This window comes from Oratosquilla oratoria, chromosome 34, assembly GCF_046742065.1.
Source record: "Oratosquilla oratoria isolate Oo_2021 chromosome 34, ASM4674206v1, whole genome shotgun sequence".
Taxonomy (NCBI): domain Eukaryota; kingdom Metazoa; phylum Arthropoda; class Malacostraca; order Stomatopoda; family Squillidae; genus Oratosquilla; species Oratosquilla oratoria.
In genome coordinates, this window is record NC_134810.1 from 14,010,424 (window position 1) to 14,022,923 (window position 12,500).

Below are 12,500 nucleotides of genomic sequence, written 5' to 3' on the forward strand. Positions count from 1 at the left end.
GGGGAGAGAAGATCAAGCGAAAAGGAGCAGAACTGTTGATAAAATAATTCAGAAAAAAAATGACAGGTGTAGAAAAGATTTTAGTATTTCGTCAGCGCTACTCAGTGCATCTGTCCTCTGTGTACAGTGTTGCATTGACATGACGTGTATGATAGAAATTAGATTTTGAAGTGGAAGAGAGACAGGAGTCGGGGAAAGGAAAAGTTGCAAAAACGACCTAAGCACAAAATCGATGTGCAACGAGGAAGAAGAAGATAAAACCTCTGACAGGGGAGAGTGCGAGATTGGCAAAAGACATGTAAAAGAAAAAAAAAATAAGGTAAAAAATAACAGATAAAAGATAACAAAAGACTACTGCTAAGAACAAAGCAAAAGAAAACGAAGAAACTGGCAGCAAAAAATGTCTGAATATGAAGAAATAAATGAAGGTAATATAAGGAAAGAGATTGTTTGAACTATACTATAGATTCTAGAGTATTCTAGAAAGAGGAAATTAATGTGAAATAGATTTCAAAGTAATGAAGTAACATCAAGATCACAAAACGTACATATTAGAAATAAGAGAAAAAAAGAGAAAAAGGGAAAAGAACAGAATAAAAAGAAGAATAAAGAAAATTTAATAAAAGATAAGAGAAGGAAGAAAGAAGCGAAGCCTGTGAAAGCGAGGTAAGAGCTGAGGATTGTAAAAGGAAACAGAGTTTCGGAAAATAAAGAAGCGAGGGAGGGGAGCTAATGAAGGAAGAGGGATTAAACGGGCAAGGAATAATGAACGAAAAGAGACAAAGAACGGAACATTGTGGAAAGATAGGACGAGATTAAAAGGAGAAGAGGGGAACACACGAATAAAGGCGAGAAATACCCATACACAGGAAGTTAACAACCAGAAAACGAATAAGGACTTAAAGAAAGAGATGGCAACAAAATATATCACTTTCGATAGTGGTAGAAATCACTGACAAAACAAAGCAATTTAGCCAGTGTTGGCGGAAAATAAAATGTATGTGTGGTGTGTGTGTGTGTGTGTGTGTGTGTGTGTGTGTGTGTGTGTGTGTGTGTGTGTGTGTGTGTGTGTGTGTGTGTGTGTGCGTGTGTGTGTGTCTGTATGATTCACCTTGGTCTTTGGATCACGTGTTTGACTCGTGATCGACAGCTATTTCCCTCTCGGTAGAGAGCTCAGAGCTCGTATGACCGATCTATGGGTAATGCTATGCCCTTACACGCACACACACCCAACTCCCCGCTCACGAGAGTTGGAGTAACGACTCGAAGCGCAGCGATACTGAAATAATTTCAGCCCTGGACAGGATTCGAACCAGGTACCGCCGGTAACGCCATACTGACAGTCTGGGACTACCAACCGCGCCACCGAGTCGTGTGTGTGTGTGTGTGTGTGTGTGTGTGTGTGTGTGTGTGTGTGTGTGTGTGTGTGTGTGTGTGTGTGTGTGTGTGTGTGTGTGTGTGTGTGTTTGTTTGTATGCATGTCTTTCTTGAACTCTCCGCATTTAACGAGAGGTTTTACAAGTGTGAAGCAAAACTCAGAGCATCCTGTCTCTTTGTGTCTCCTCGTTCAGATTCAAACAGCAGTTTGTTTTGAACTCTCTAAACGTTGAGGGTGTACATCTCCCGCCCAATTTAAAGTTTGCCCTCCTTAGGTCAGCGCATGTGCCACCAAACCCAGAAGAGAGGCGGATGTTGGGCATGTGTTTGTGTGTATGCTTCTGTGTGTATGTATTTTATTTGTACCTATGCTTGTCTGTGTTTGTGATTGTTCCTTTGTGTATGTTCTATGCTTGAGGTTGTGCCTGTATATATTCGTGTGCTTGTTCATGTTTGTGTTTTTTTCTTCTGTGCATGTAGGTGTGGGCGGTGTATGGTTGTAAATGTGTGGATATAAATGTTGCAAATGTGTGGACATGAATAATGATTTGTTCACAGAGAAAAGAGAAAACATGATGTTCTTATTCCAGATAAAAATATATACATTAGAGTTGATATTACAATAATCTATTTGAGAGATTATACAAGAAAACCTAAACTGTGATGAAAGTTCTAGAGTCCTTGGTGGTTTACAAGTGTCTAAGAATGTAAATAGATCGAAAACTAGTTGCAGTTATCAAATGCCAAACAATTTTATTTCTTGTTAAGAGGACCTCCTGAAAGATAGGAAACAGTATTACATGAGTTATGGATCTATGAGAAAAAAGTAGAGAACCGTTGGTAGAAAGATTTGCGGACAGAAGAGACATTTTACTGGAACTAGAGGAGACAGAACAACCAGAAAGACTCGAGAGGGGAGATCACGTGATCGAGAAGAGAGGATCAGGATTAGAGAGGAGTGGATGAATATTGGTGGGCTGAATCATTTGGTATTGTGCATAACGTTCCCAGTTCAAACCAAGGTCCTCCCAATTTATGAATTAGATATGGAGTTAGCCATAATAGATTTTATATCAACCAACGGGTTTTATTAAACAAAATACAATGATAAGAGTAATTATATCGTTGTGGCACCTTGGTCTCAGACTCCGCCTCGTAGCACCGTAGGCACGGGTTCGATCACTGATGGATACTGGTGACTATCATATGATTTGTTTGTCTGGGCACATAAACCAAAGCTGACGTATAAGTGCTTTGAGGCGTGACCTCTTCTTTTCAGTGTCAACAGGATGTGGAGAAAAGGAATGGGGAAGGAGTTGGTGATTATAGTTTTTAGGTCGAGGTTTGGGGGGACTTAATACTCAGAGACAAAATTTCTGCAACTTTTAGACAGATCCACGAAAAAAAGACAATGATTCCCGTTTGGTATTGATCTGGAAGGACAGACTGAGAGAGAGAGAGAGAGAGAGAAATGAAAAGTTTACGAAAAGTGAGAGGAATTAGAGACATAACGAGAGAGGACACATAAGAGAAAAGAAGAAAATGAAAAATGATGAGTGAACGAATAGAGGTATGATATTATATGATTTGTAAGCGAGAGTTTATACGATTCGTGGATGAGAGATGTGCGCTATATTGAGAGTAAATGAGAGCTGCATAAAATCCTAGTGAAAGCTTTATGACGCAAAGGTAAAGGTTGAACGAGATGCAAGAAAAGATTTTACGACGAGTATTTGAAAGTTATGTGGGCCACAGAAATGCTGAATGACGTGCTGAATGTAAAGGAATGAAAGAAGATGAAGTGTCCTGAAGTGACCTGAAGGTCTTGAGGTAAAATCGAAGAAAAAAAAAATCGCTATCTAATGCCCAAATGATCAGCATAAAATTCGCTCAGGAGGAGACATACGCGCCTTCTCCATTTTCTTGATAGAAAATATGAACTCCAAAAGTGCGTAGCAGCCCAAAAACAAAAGCAGTAAAGCGGAAACTTAATGGCATGGCCGTCTTTAAGAACGACAACAAAAGACCAAAAGTAAACACTGATGCAATCGAGATCGGAACAAACAAATGGGACAAAGGTACAAAGGAGTCTAGCCACAACGAAAAGTCAAAGAAAACAAACTTGGTAACATTGAAACCAATGAGGACAGAACAAAATGGTATCAAAAGATATCCAGTCCTGTAACTAAAAATTACAGCAACGAACTCACAGAGAAAATTCGACAAGGAAGTAAAAGATCATTTCGCTCATGAATACCCAACGAAAGCAATTACATACCATCCAATGAGGGAAAGGATATTTTCATCAGGACAAAGGTGGTGATCACAGAGAATATGATGAAGTCGTTGTGTGGAGGCCTAAGTCTCAATATTTATTGAAATGAATATTTAAAGCGTTAACAAGCAACAAGTCTTCTTGAGGATTTTTTTTTTTTTTTTTAAGTTGGAACTACATTCTTCTTAGTTTGCTTTTTTTTTTGCAAATATGTTCTTTTCTAACCATTCTCCGTTGAGCATTGCATAATTTCTGTAGAACTTGTTCAAATGTGTTTATTTTTTCTGATCAGGAACGAAATGAATGTATACATTTGAACATGTACCAGAGAGAATAGACTCTACCCAACGAATAATAATAAAAAACAAACAAGCAAGAGAATGAATAATGCTTAATATAATTTCACTTTCACCATAAATGAGATAACTGTATAACCTTTTCGGAAGACAAGGTACAGGACAATAATATTTAACTCACATTTGTCTCATAGGACGAAAGATAACGTGAACAAGTTGTGTTCACGTCAAACTCATAAATTGATGTTCTTTTCATATATTGGCTCCCTTAACTTCATTATTCTAGGAAATTCTCTTGGGACTATAGTGCTGCAAAGCCACTTGAAATTCAATGATAGTTATTCGATGCTTTTCCTCCTATTTGGAATATGGGGGTCCATTTTTTTCGACAAGCTGACAGATGAAATATCTATTGATATGCAAATTCAACACGGGTAGTGGGCACGAAAAGGGAATTTTCTTGTATGGGATTTTTCCATCTTGTGGGATGTAATATATTCAGGGCGACTCCTTTTACCTCCTTTGCCTATATCTTGTACATAATGCGCTTATATCAAGTTAAACTATTGAGAAGTGTGCATTATGCATGTATATATGTATGTATGTATGTATGTATTTATATATGTATGTATGTATGTATGTATGTATGCATTCATGTTTGTGTGTGTATATATATACATATATATATATATATATATATATATGTGTGTGTGTGTGTGTGTGTGTGTGTGTGTGTGTGTGTGTGTGTGTGTGTGTGTGTGTGTGTGTGTGTGTGTGTGTGTGTCTGTGTGTCTGTGTGTGTGTGTGTGTGTGAGAGAGAGAGAGAGAGAGAGAGAGAGAGAGAGAGAGAGAGAGAGAGAGAGAGAGAGAGAGAGAGAGAGAGAGAGAGAGAGAGAGAGAGAGAGAGAGAGAGAGAGAGAGAGAGAGAGTGTACGTGCGTGTATGCGCACGTGCATATGCATGTATGTGTGTGCGTGTGTGTGTAATTGTATGTGTATGTGTGTGTGCGCGTGAGTATGCGTGTGTGTGCGCGCGCGTGTGTGTGTGGGTTTGGGTGTATGTGGGTGTGTGGGTGTGGGTGTGCGTGTGGGTGTTCGTTCCCTGATATTGAATTGGACGATTCCTGTCGACTCCAAATTCAAACACATGATGTATGGGCAGGCAGGCAAGGGGACGGTTCCGCTTCCTTTCATCGTGAGAGCTGTTGACTAGGGTCCTCACAACAGTCCAGTTTATCTTGCATAACAAGGAAAAAAAAAACAGACATAAAAAAAAGTGTAAGTGTATACACGTGCATGTAAACGCAGCAAATTAAATATAATAACGATCTAAATTCTTGCGATCTTAAATTATTGTTTCTTATGAGATTCGTCGAAATATTATTTCGTTGAAATTGTACATATATGATTATCTTGGGATGAATTATAAGATGATAATACTCAGAGGAAACAGATGATAAGATAGTCCCAATATCCTACATTGCAATGGCAAGTTCCTACTCGTTGAATGGCCAGAGTTGAGGGGACTTAGGATGTAAGAAGAGATAAGATCGTACCCTGCTCCCACGATCTAAGGTATGACGTCATCCTGTCTAGATGCTGGCTTCTGAACCAAGAATTATAGTCTCTCAGTTTCACTGGGACCTTCACAAACAGGTTATGTGTCTAGTATGTTGAAGTGCACGGAAAGATATCTGTTCCCCAGACGTTGATAATTTCCAAAAACCTTCATCCTCCGATAGTAATCATAAAGTTTGATTCTTCCTCTTTCTGTTGTGTCTCCAATTGATGCTTTTGTTGAAAACAAAAGAAATACAAATCTGCAAGGCTCTATATCGGTTTCGTGCATGTGCGTATTTTGATTCCCAAAAGTCTTTAAGAATGTTTGTCTTCGCCGTCTCTGAACCTGGCAAAGCCATTCTCAAGAGGAAATTGTGTAGAATAGGAGAATGATAGTGTTAATTTCAATGCTAATTAGTTAGCAGGAAACAGCACTTAGGCTGTCTAAATGGAACGACGACAGAGCAAGGAGATCCTAATGTTGCAAGATAGGGTTCTTTGTAGAAGCTGGTGTTCTTGAGTAATGTGTATAATATATAACGGGTATATCTGCCGCTTTCAAAACGAGAAGTTATAACTTTCTTTCAAGGGAATATTTGTGTTGAAACCAAGTATCATGTACAACACTTTGGCAGTAGGCGTGAGCCTGTCTGTCTGCCCATCTATCTATCTGTCTGTCTGTTTGTCTGTCTGACTATATGTTTATCTGTCTGTCTGACTGAATGTCTACCTACTTGTCTGTCTGTCTGTCTGACTGATTGAATGTCTGTCTGCTTGTCTGTCTGTCTGTCTGTCTATTCCTGTCTGTCTGTATTTTTGTATGTCTGTCTTTCTGTCTGTCTGTCTGTCTATCTGTCCGTCTGTCTGTCCATCTATCTATCTGTCTGTCTGTCTGTCTGTCTGTCTGTCTGTATGTGCAATGGACAGCCGAAACTGTACATTCGTTTCAGACCAGATATGGTGAAAATCAGCCATCGTGGATAGTTTTGATATTTAAAAAAACCTATCTATTAAATTCATTTTGGATACGCGCGCGCGTGCGTGTGTGTTTGTGTGTTTGTGTATCCAGAATTGGTTTACTTAATAGCGATACTGACATGATTGATATGGTTTAACGTCACAAATTCCCCCTATCGGAAGGCGAGGACGGTGCCCCTCATAAAGGACTTCGTAGCGTGGAATTTAATGAAACATGCCCTTGGTTCAACTTCGCCGGTGGCAGGATTCAAACCGCCATCCCCTCGACCTTCGCCGTAAGAAACGACGCCCTAACCCATTCAGCCAGCGAGCTTGTTTTGTGTTTTAAAGCTTATTTTCATTGATTGGGTGCACATATACATTATATATATATATATATATATATATATATATATATATATATATGTATATATATATATACATATATATATATATATATATATATCTTTTTTATATAATATATATAATATATATATATATATATATATATATATATGTGTGTATATATATATATATATATATATATATATATTTATTTATTCATTTATTAAACATGATCTTTACATTGCCTGCGACCATGTTAGAGTAGTTTGTCGTACTTTACATCATGTGATTTGCATATATCAAGAACAATACAGGCGTTTGAACAGACATATTTGAGATTTTGGTAGTCACCACCATCCATTCTCACATCTCGTCCCTCATTATTGGTCTCTTGTATCGTAATTCAGTAAATTCTTCCTCCATTAAGAATATTTCCTCTAAGTCTTCTAGTATGCTTCAGCTTCCACAAAAGTTAATCGTGAAATACCTTGCCAAATGCCTTTTCTAAATCCAAGGATACACAGTGCACCCAACCTTCCCAACAGCACGCCGACCATTCTCAACTAAGTAGCATAAAAACTTTCCAGTACTAAAATGGAAATGGTTATCCACAAAATAAAAAGAAAAAATTATGCAAGATGTTTAATCCATCTATCTCTCTCAATTCTCTCACAAAGTTTAGCTATTATACTGATCCTTGCAATGGTTCGTAGTTGAAGGTTTTGTTTGTACTTTCCTCTCTATTAATTTGTACTATGTTGTCTCCCGTGATACTATCCTTACTTCCAATGGGCACAGAATTAATTAATGAATTTGGTCAACCAACAATTTTCTGTATCCCTTGAATTTGAGATTTCATCAAGAGCTGGAAATTCATTCAAAATTCCTATTTCCAATAGTTTGGATACTTCCATATCTACTTCATACGACCCGACATTACATTCGACTCATCCCGCCTCTACTAAAGAAATCTTTATTTGTAAAAACTGGAAATCTTTGTTCATTATTTCAGTCTTCGCTGATGCCCCATCACACATTTTTTTCATCTCGTGTCTAGTCGAAAAATATTATTGTTCTGTGTTTCCGTTTTTGTTGACGACTTTGTAGAACAGTTTAAGCTTACCATTGCATTTACCACTGACGCCCATTTCAAATTCTTCTCTTTGTTTCTGTAGACTCATACGTAATGATTTCCAGCTCTGCATAGAACTGCCTAGTGTAGGCATTATGGTCTCTTGCAGTCTCTTTCATTCTTATGATCTTACGTTCTTCCATAGCAACTTTGCTTCCCCTCTTCATTCACCTTTACCACGAACCATATATTTGTCTTTCTTTCCTATTCTGCGTTTTAATTAACCAGTCTTTAACCAGTTATTTTTCCATTAGTCCTTGGCACATGTTTGTTAACCATTTGAGGACGGAGCCTTTATTGATTTTGAAATGTTTCGTTTGCTGGATTACCATTTCTCTTTCAACGAGCGAAACGCTATGCAGTCATTAAAAACTTTGTCCTCAGATGGTGATTTCTCAGCAAAAATTGTAAGTAGTTTTTACATATTTTGACATAGTTTTTTATATAATTGTTCACATTCAATGTTTTAGATGCATTTAAAAATCTTAATATGTTCTCAAATATGTTGGTATTTAAGAAATCCTTCTTATTTGCTTTTACAAATGATAGAAAAAATCCCAAACTGGAGAAATTCGTCTTTCCAAAATTGTATAATTTCTCGGCTTTACATCTTCTTCAACCAACTGAAGTGTGTGTGTGTATGTGTGTGTGTGTGTGTGTGTGTGTGTGTGTGTGTGTGTGTGTGTGTGTGTGTGTGTGTGTGTGTGTGTGTGTGTATGCGTGTGTGTGTGTGTGTGTGTGTGTGTGTGTGTGTGTGTGTGTGTGTGTGTGTGTGTGTGTGTGTGTGTGTGTGTCTGTGTGTGTGTGTATTCACTTGGTCTTTGGATCACGTGTTGGACTCGTGATCGACAGCTATTTCCCTCCTGGAAGAGAGCTCAGAGCTCGTAGGTCCGATCTATGGGTAATGCTATGACCTTGCACACACACACACACCCAACTCCCCCACGAAAGTTGGAGTAACACCCCTCAGCGCTGCGATACTGATATCATTTCAGCCCCGGGCGAGGATCGAACCCGGACCTCCGTAGTGGCAGGCCAGAGCTCTAACCACAGCGCCATGAGAGGTGTGTGTGTGTGTGTGTGTGTGTGTGTGTGTGTGTGTGTGTGTGTGTGTGTGTGTGTGTGTGTGTGTGTGTGTGTGTGTGTGTCTGTGTGTGTGTGTGTATGTGTGTGTGTGTCCGCGTGTGTACGCACGTGTGTATATGTTTGTGTATGTGTTTGTGTGTGTATATCAGCGTCTTTACTATTTTCTTTTGAGTGACCAGAAGAATCTTCCGTGTTATAGTGCAGGAGATTTTGCTGGTATATATTTACGTATTAAAATACCTCTGAGGAAATATGCAAAGGACTGAAAGTTTTATTTCCTTTTGGATGTAAAACGTTAGACAGAGTTGACTTTATATTACTTATTTTGTAATAGAAGTGATAGTTTTTTAATAAGGAGCAGTACGATATAATCTAGACGTTATACTCTTAGTAAAATTTATAACGAAAACGACTTTTGAACGTATATAGACAAGTTTTAACCATCGACTTATCTACAGTTCATCAATTTGTCAGTGCACAATTAAATTCCTAATCGTATCGAGTTGCTGCCATTCTACAATATTACAGCCTCACAAATGAAATCCGTAGTAGACGATGGATCACGTGAACCCGTCTGAATATCCTGACACCTTCCCCGGGGCCACAATTTCCTACCGGAGCCTCCGGTCCTCTATCCCCATTTCCTCGTTCTCAGTTCCCAAATCCCGAAACCCACCAGCCGAGATCCACCAAACCACCCACTTCTTTCGCACCTTGACTCCCCGGCTCAGCATGCGGCCTCGCGCTCGGCTCTCCGCTTCTTGAAGTCGTGGGTGGAAGACCCCGAACCCTCCCCCCACCCCCACCCTCTCAGGCCATGACCTCGCCTCAGCCGAAAGTTAGTTTAAACTTATGTAACGATAACCGCACCAAAGGTCCAGCTCGGAATCGTGCCCGTTGTTACCGGCTCCCCAGTGGGTCACATTTTTATCGCATTTCTTCTTCCTGCGTTTCTCTTCGTCGCTCTCTTTGAGTCTCACCCCCACCCCACCTAGACCCCCACCACCACCACCACCACCACCTCCACGCCTGCCTCCATTGCCGCTTTAATCGTCCCAGTAACTTTTCTTTATACCTCCATCGCCATTCCCACACTTAATTTACTTCTCCGCTGAGGAAAAACCGGTTCTTAACCTTTCTTTTAAACTGTATTACTCCGTTACCTTCCTCTCCGAGCATTTTTCCTTTCTCTGCCTCATGAAGTCCTTCTTCATATCAACTCTAAAATCTTCCGTCTTTCTTGTTCTTGTAACGAAATAATATTTAACTTCTTAATTCGATAACCACTTTTTCGTTTGCTATAGATTTCGTATTAAAAGGATGAAGTCACTCATTATACTTTTTGAGTTTTCATTATTTGTATTTGTTCATTAATCTATTTTGAGAATCTTTATTCTTCTCGAGCTAGAAAAAAAAATTAAATTTCCAGACGTTACTCAGAGCAAAATAGTTTGTTACCATGTTGAATTTTTTGTTTCTGCATGAAACTTCAAATACGGAGCTTTTTTTTTTCTTCAATTTTGTCATGTTTATTAATTTACCTACATTAAATTGTTAATGCATAAACATAATTTGGTCGACTCAAAATCACCTTTATCAGAAGATATTTACACACACACACACACACACACACACACACACACACACACACACACACACACACACACACACACACACACACACACACACACACACACACTTAGACTTATAATTACTGTATTGTATTATTGTTAGTGTATCACTGCTATTTCAATAAACCCATTATTATTATTATTATTATTATTATTATTATTATTATTATTATTATTATTATTATTATTATTATTATTATTATTATTATTATTATTATTATTATTATTATTATTATTATTATTATTATTATTATCATTATTATTATTACACACGCATACACACGTACATGCAATATATATATATATATATATATATATATACATATATATATATATATACATACATACATACATACATACATACATACACACACACATACATGCATACATACATGCATACATACATACATACATATACCAAACGCTTTTTCCCATTTACAAAGAAGGTAGCCAAAACAAAGGCATAAAATCCGCTCCCACCCATTCCATCTCCACATACTTCACTCTCATTCACCTCCCCTCCCTCTCTCGTATTTTGGCTCCTCCTAGATGACGGGTCATCCCTGCACCTCGCCCACCGCCCTGGGTCAGAAGCAGTGCAGTAAAACACAGGGCATCTACAGCAAGGCCGCTTCATTTAATCAGTGACCCCCTCCCTCTCCGTCTCCTGGTGCAGAAAAGGAGAAGACGGGGAGAAACCACTTCGGGCTGCGTCAATTTATTATTCTCACATACTCTCTTACCACCTCAGTTCCATGCATCACAGCATCATGCATACACAACCTTTCTCCATTCACCCCTATATTCTGTCTTCTCCCGTCATTCCTCAACCGACATTCCACTCTTTCCCAATGCCCCTTTTACCCAATCCATCTCATCCTTGGTCGCTATGTTCACTGCTTTCACCTTTACCTTCCACACCTCTTTTAATAATCTTTCTTCACTTATTATTTCGATATGTCCAAACCATCCCAATATTCTTTCATCAACCCTATCTCCTAACTCCCTTTCCACTCCCGTTCTCCTCCTCACCTCCTCATTTCTCACTCAACCCAGCCTAGTAATCCCTGTCATATTTCTCAGGCACCTCATCTCAAACACATTCAAACTTCTCTCTTCCTCTCTTATGTTCCATGTTTCTTCCTATACAGTGCTGTCGGCACAATCACTCCTTCATACAATTTCCTCTTAGCATTCATTCCCAAATGTCTATTTCTCATTACACTTTTTAATCCCCCAAAACATTTACTCGCTTCTATCAATCTACATTCTACCTCCACCTCCATACCTCCGTTTCCCGGCACCTTTGCACCCAAGGATCTAAAAATATCCACTTCCCCCAGTCTCTCTCCCTTAATACTCACTTCCAGTTTCCTGCCACACTTTCCCCTTGTACATCTCATCACCTTACTTTTACTCACATTTATCTTCAACTTTCTTCTTTCGCACACCATCCCAAACTCTGTCACTAAATTCCTTAATCCCTTCTCTGATCCCGCCACATTCGCAGTGTTGTCAGCAAACAACAGCTAGCTTATCTACAACTTTTCTCCATTTTCTTTAACCATCTCCAATCTCCGACCCATTACCCTTCCATTTACCTCTCGCACTAACCATTACATGTATAAATTGAACAGAGAAGGCAACATAACACATCTCTGACGAAGTCCCACCTTTATCTCAAACCTCTCACTCTTTCCATTTCTGATTCTAACATAGGGTCTACTACTCTCGTAAGAAATCTTGACTGCTCTTAACAGCTTTCCTCTTATCCAATATATTTGCAATACCTCCCACAGTGCCTTCCTGTCTACACTGCCATAAGCCTTTTACTAATCAATA

At 38.8% G+C, this 12,500-nt stretch overlaps 1 protein-coding gene and 1 pseudogene across 6 annotated transcripts in view; one reads left to right on the top strand and one right to left on the bottom strand.

The window, feature by feature from the left end:
- LOC143018056 (dipeptidase 1-like) overlaps window positions 1-12,500 on the top strand; it is a 1,041,568-nt gene that overhangs the window by 872,616 nt on the left and 156,452 nt on the right. The window lies entirely within an intron of this gene.
- The window catches only part of LOC143018408 (WD repeat-containing protein 35-like), a 20,388-nt pseudogene continuing 10,406 nt past the window's right edge, over window positions 2,519-12,500 (bottom strand).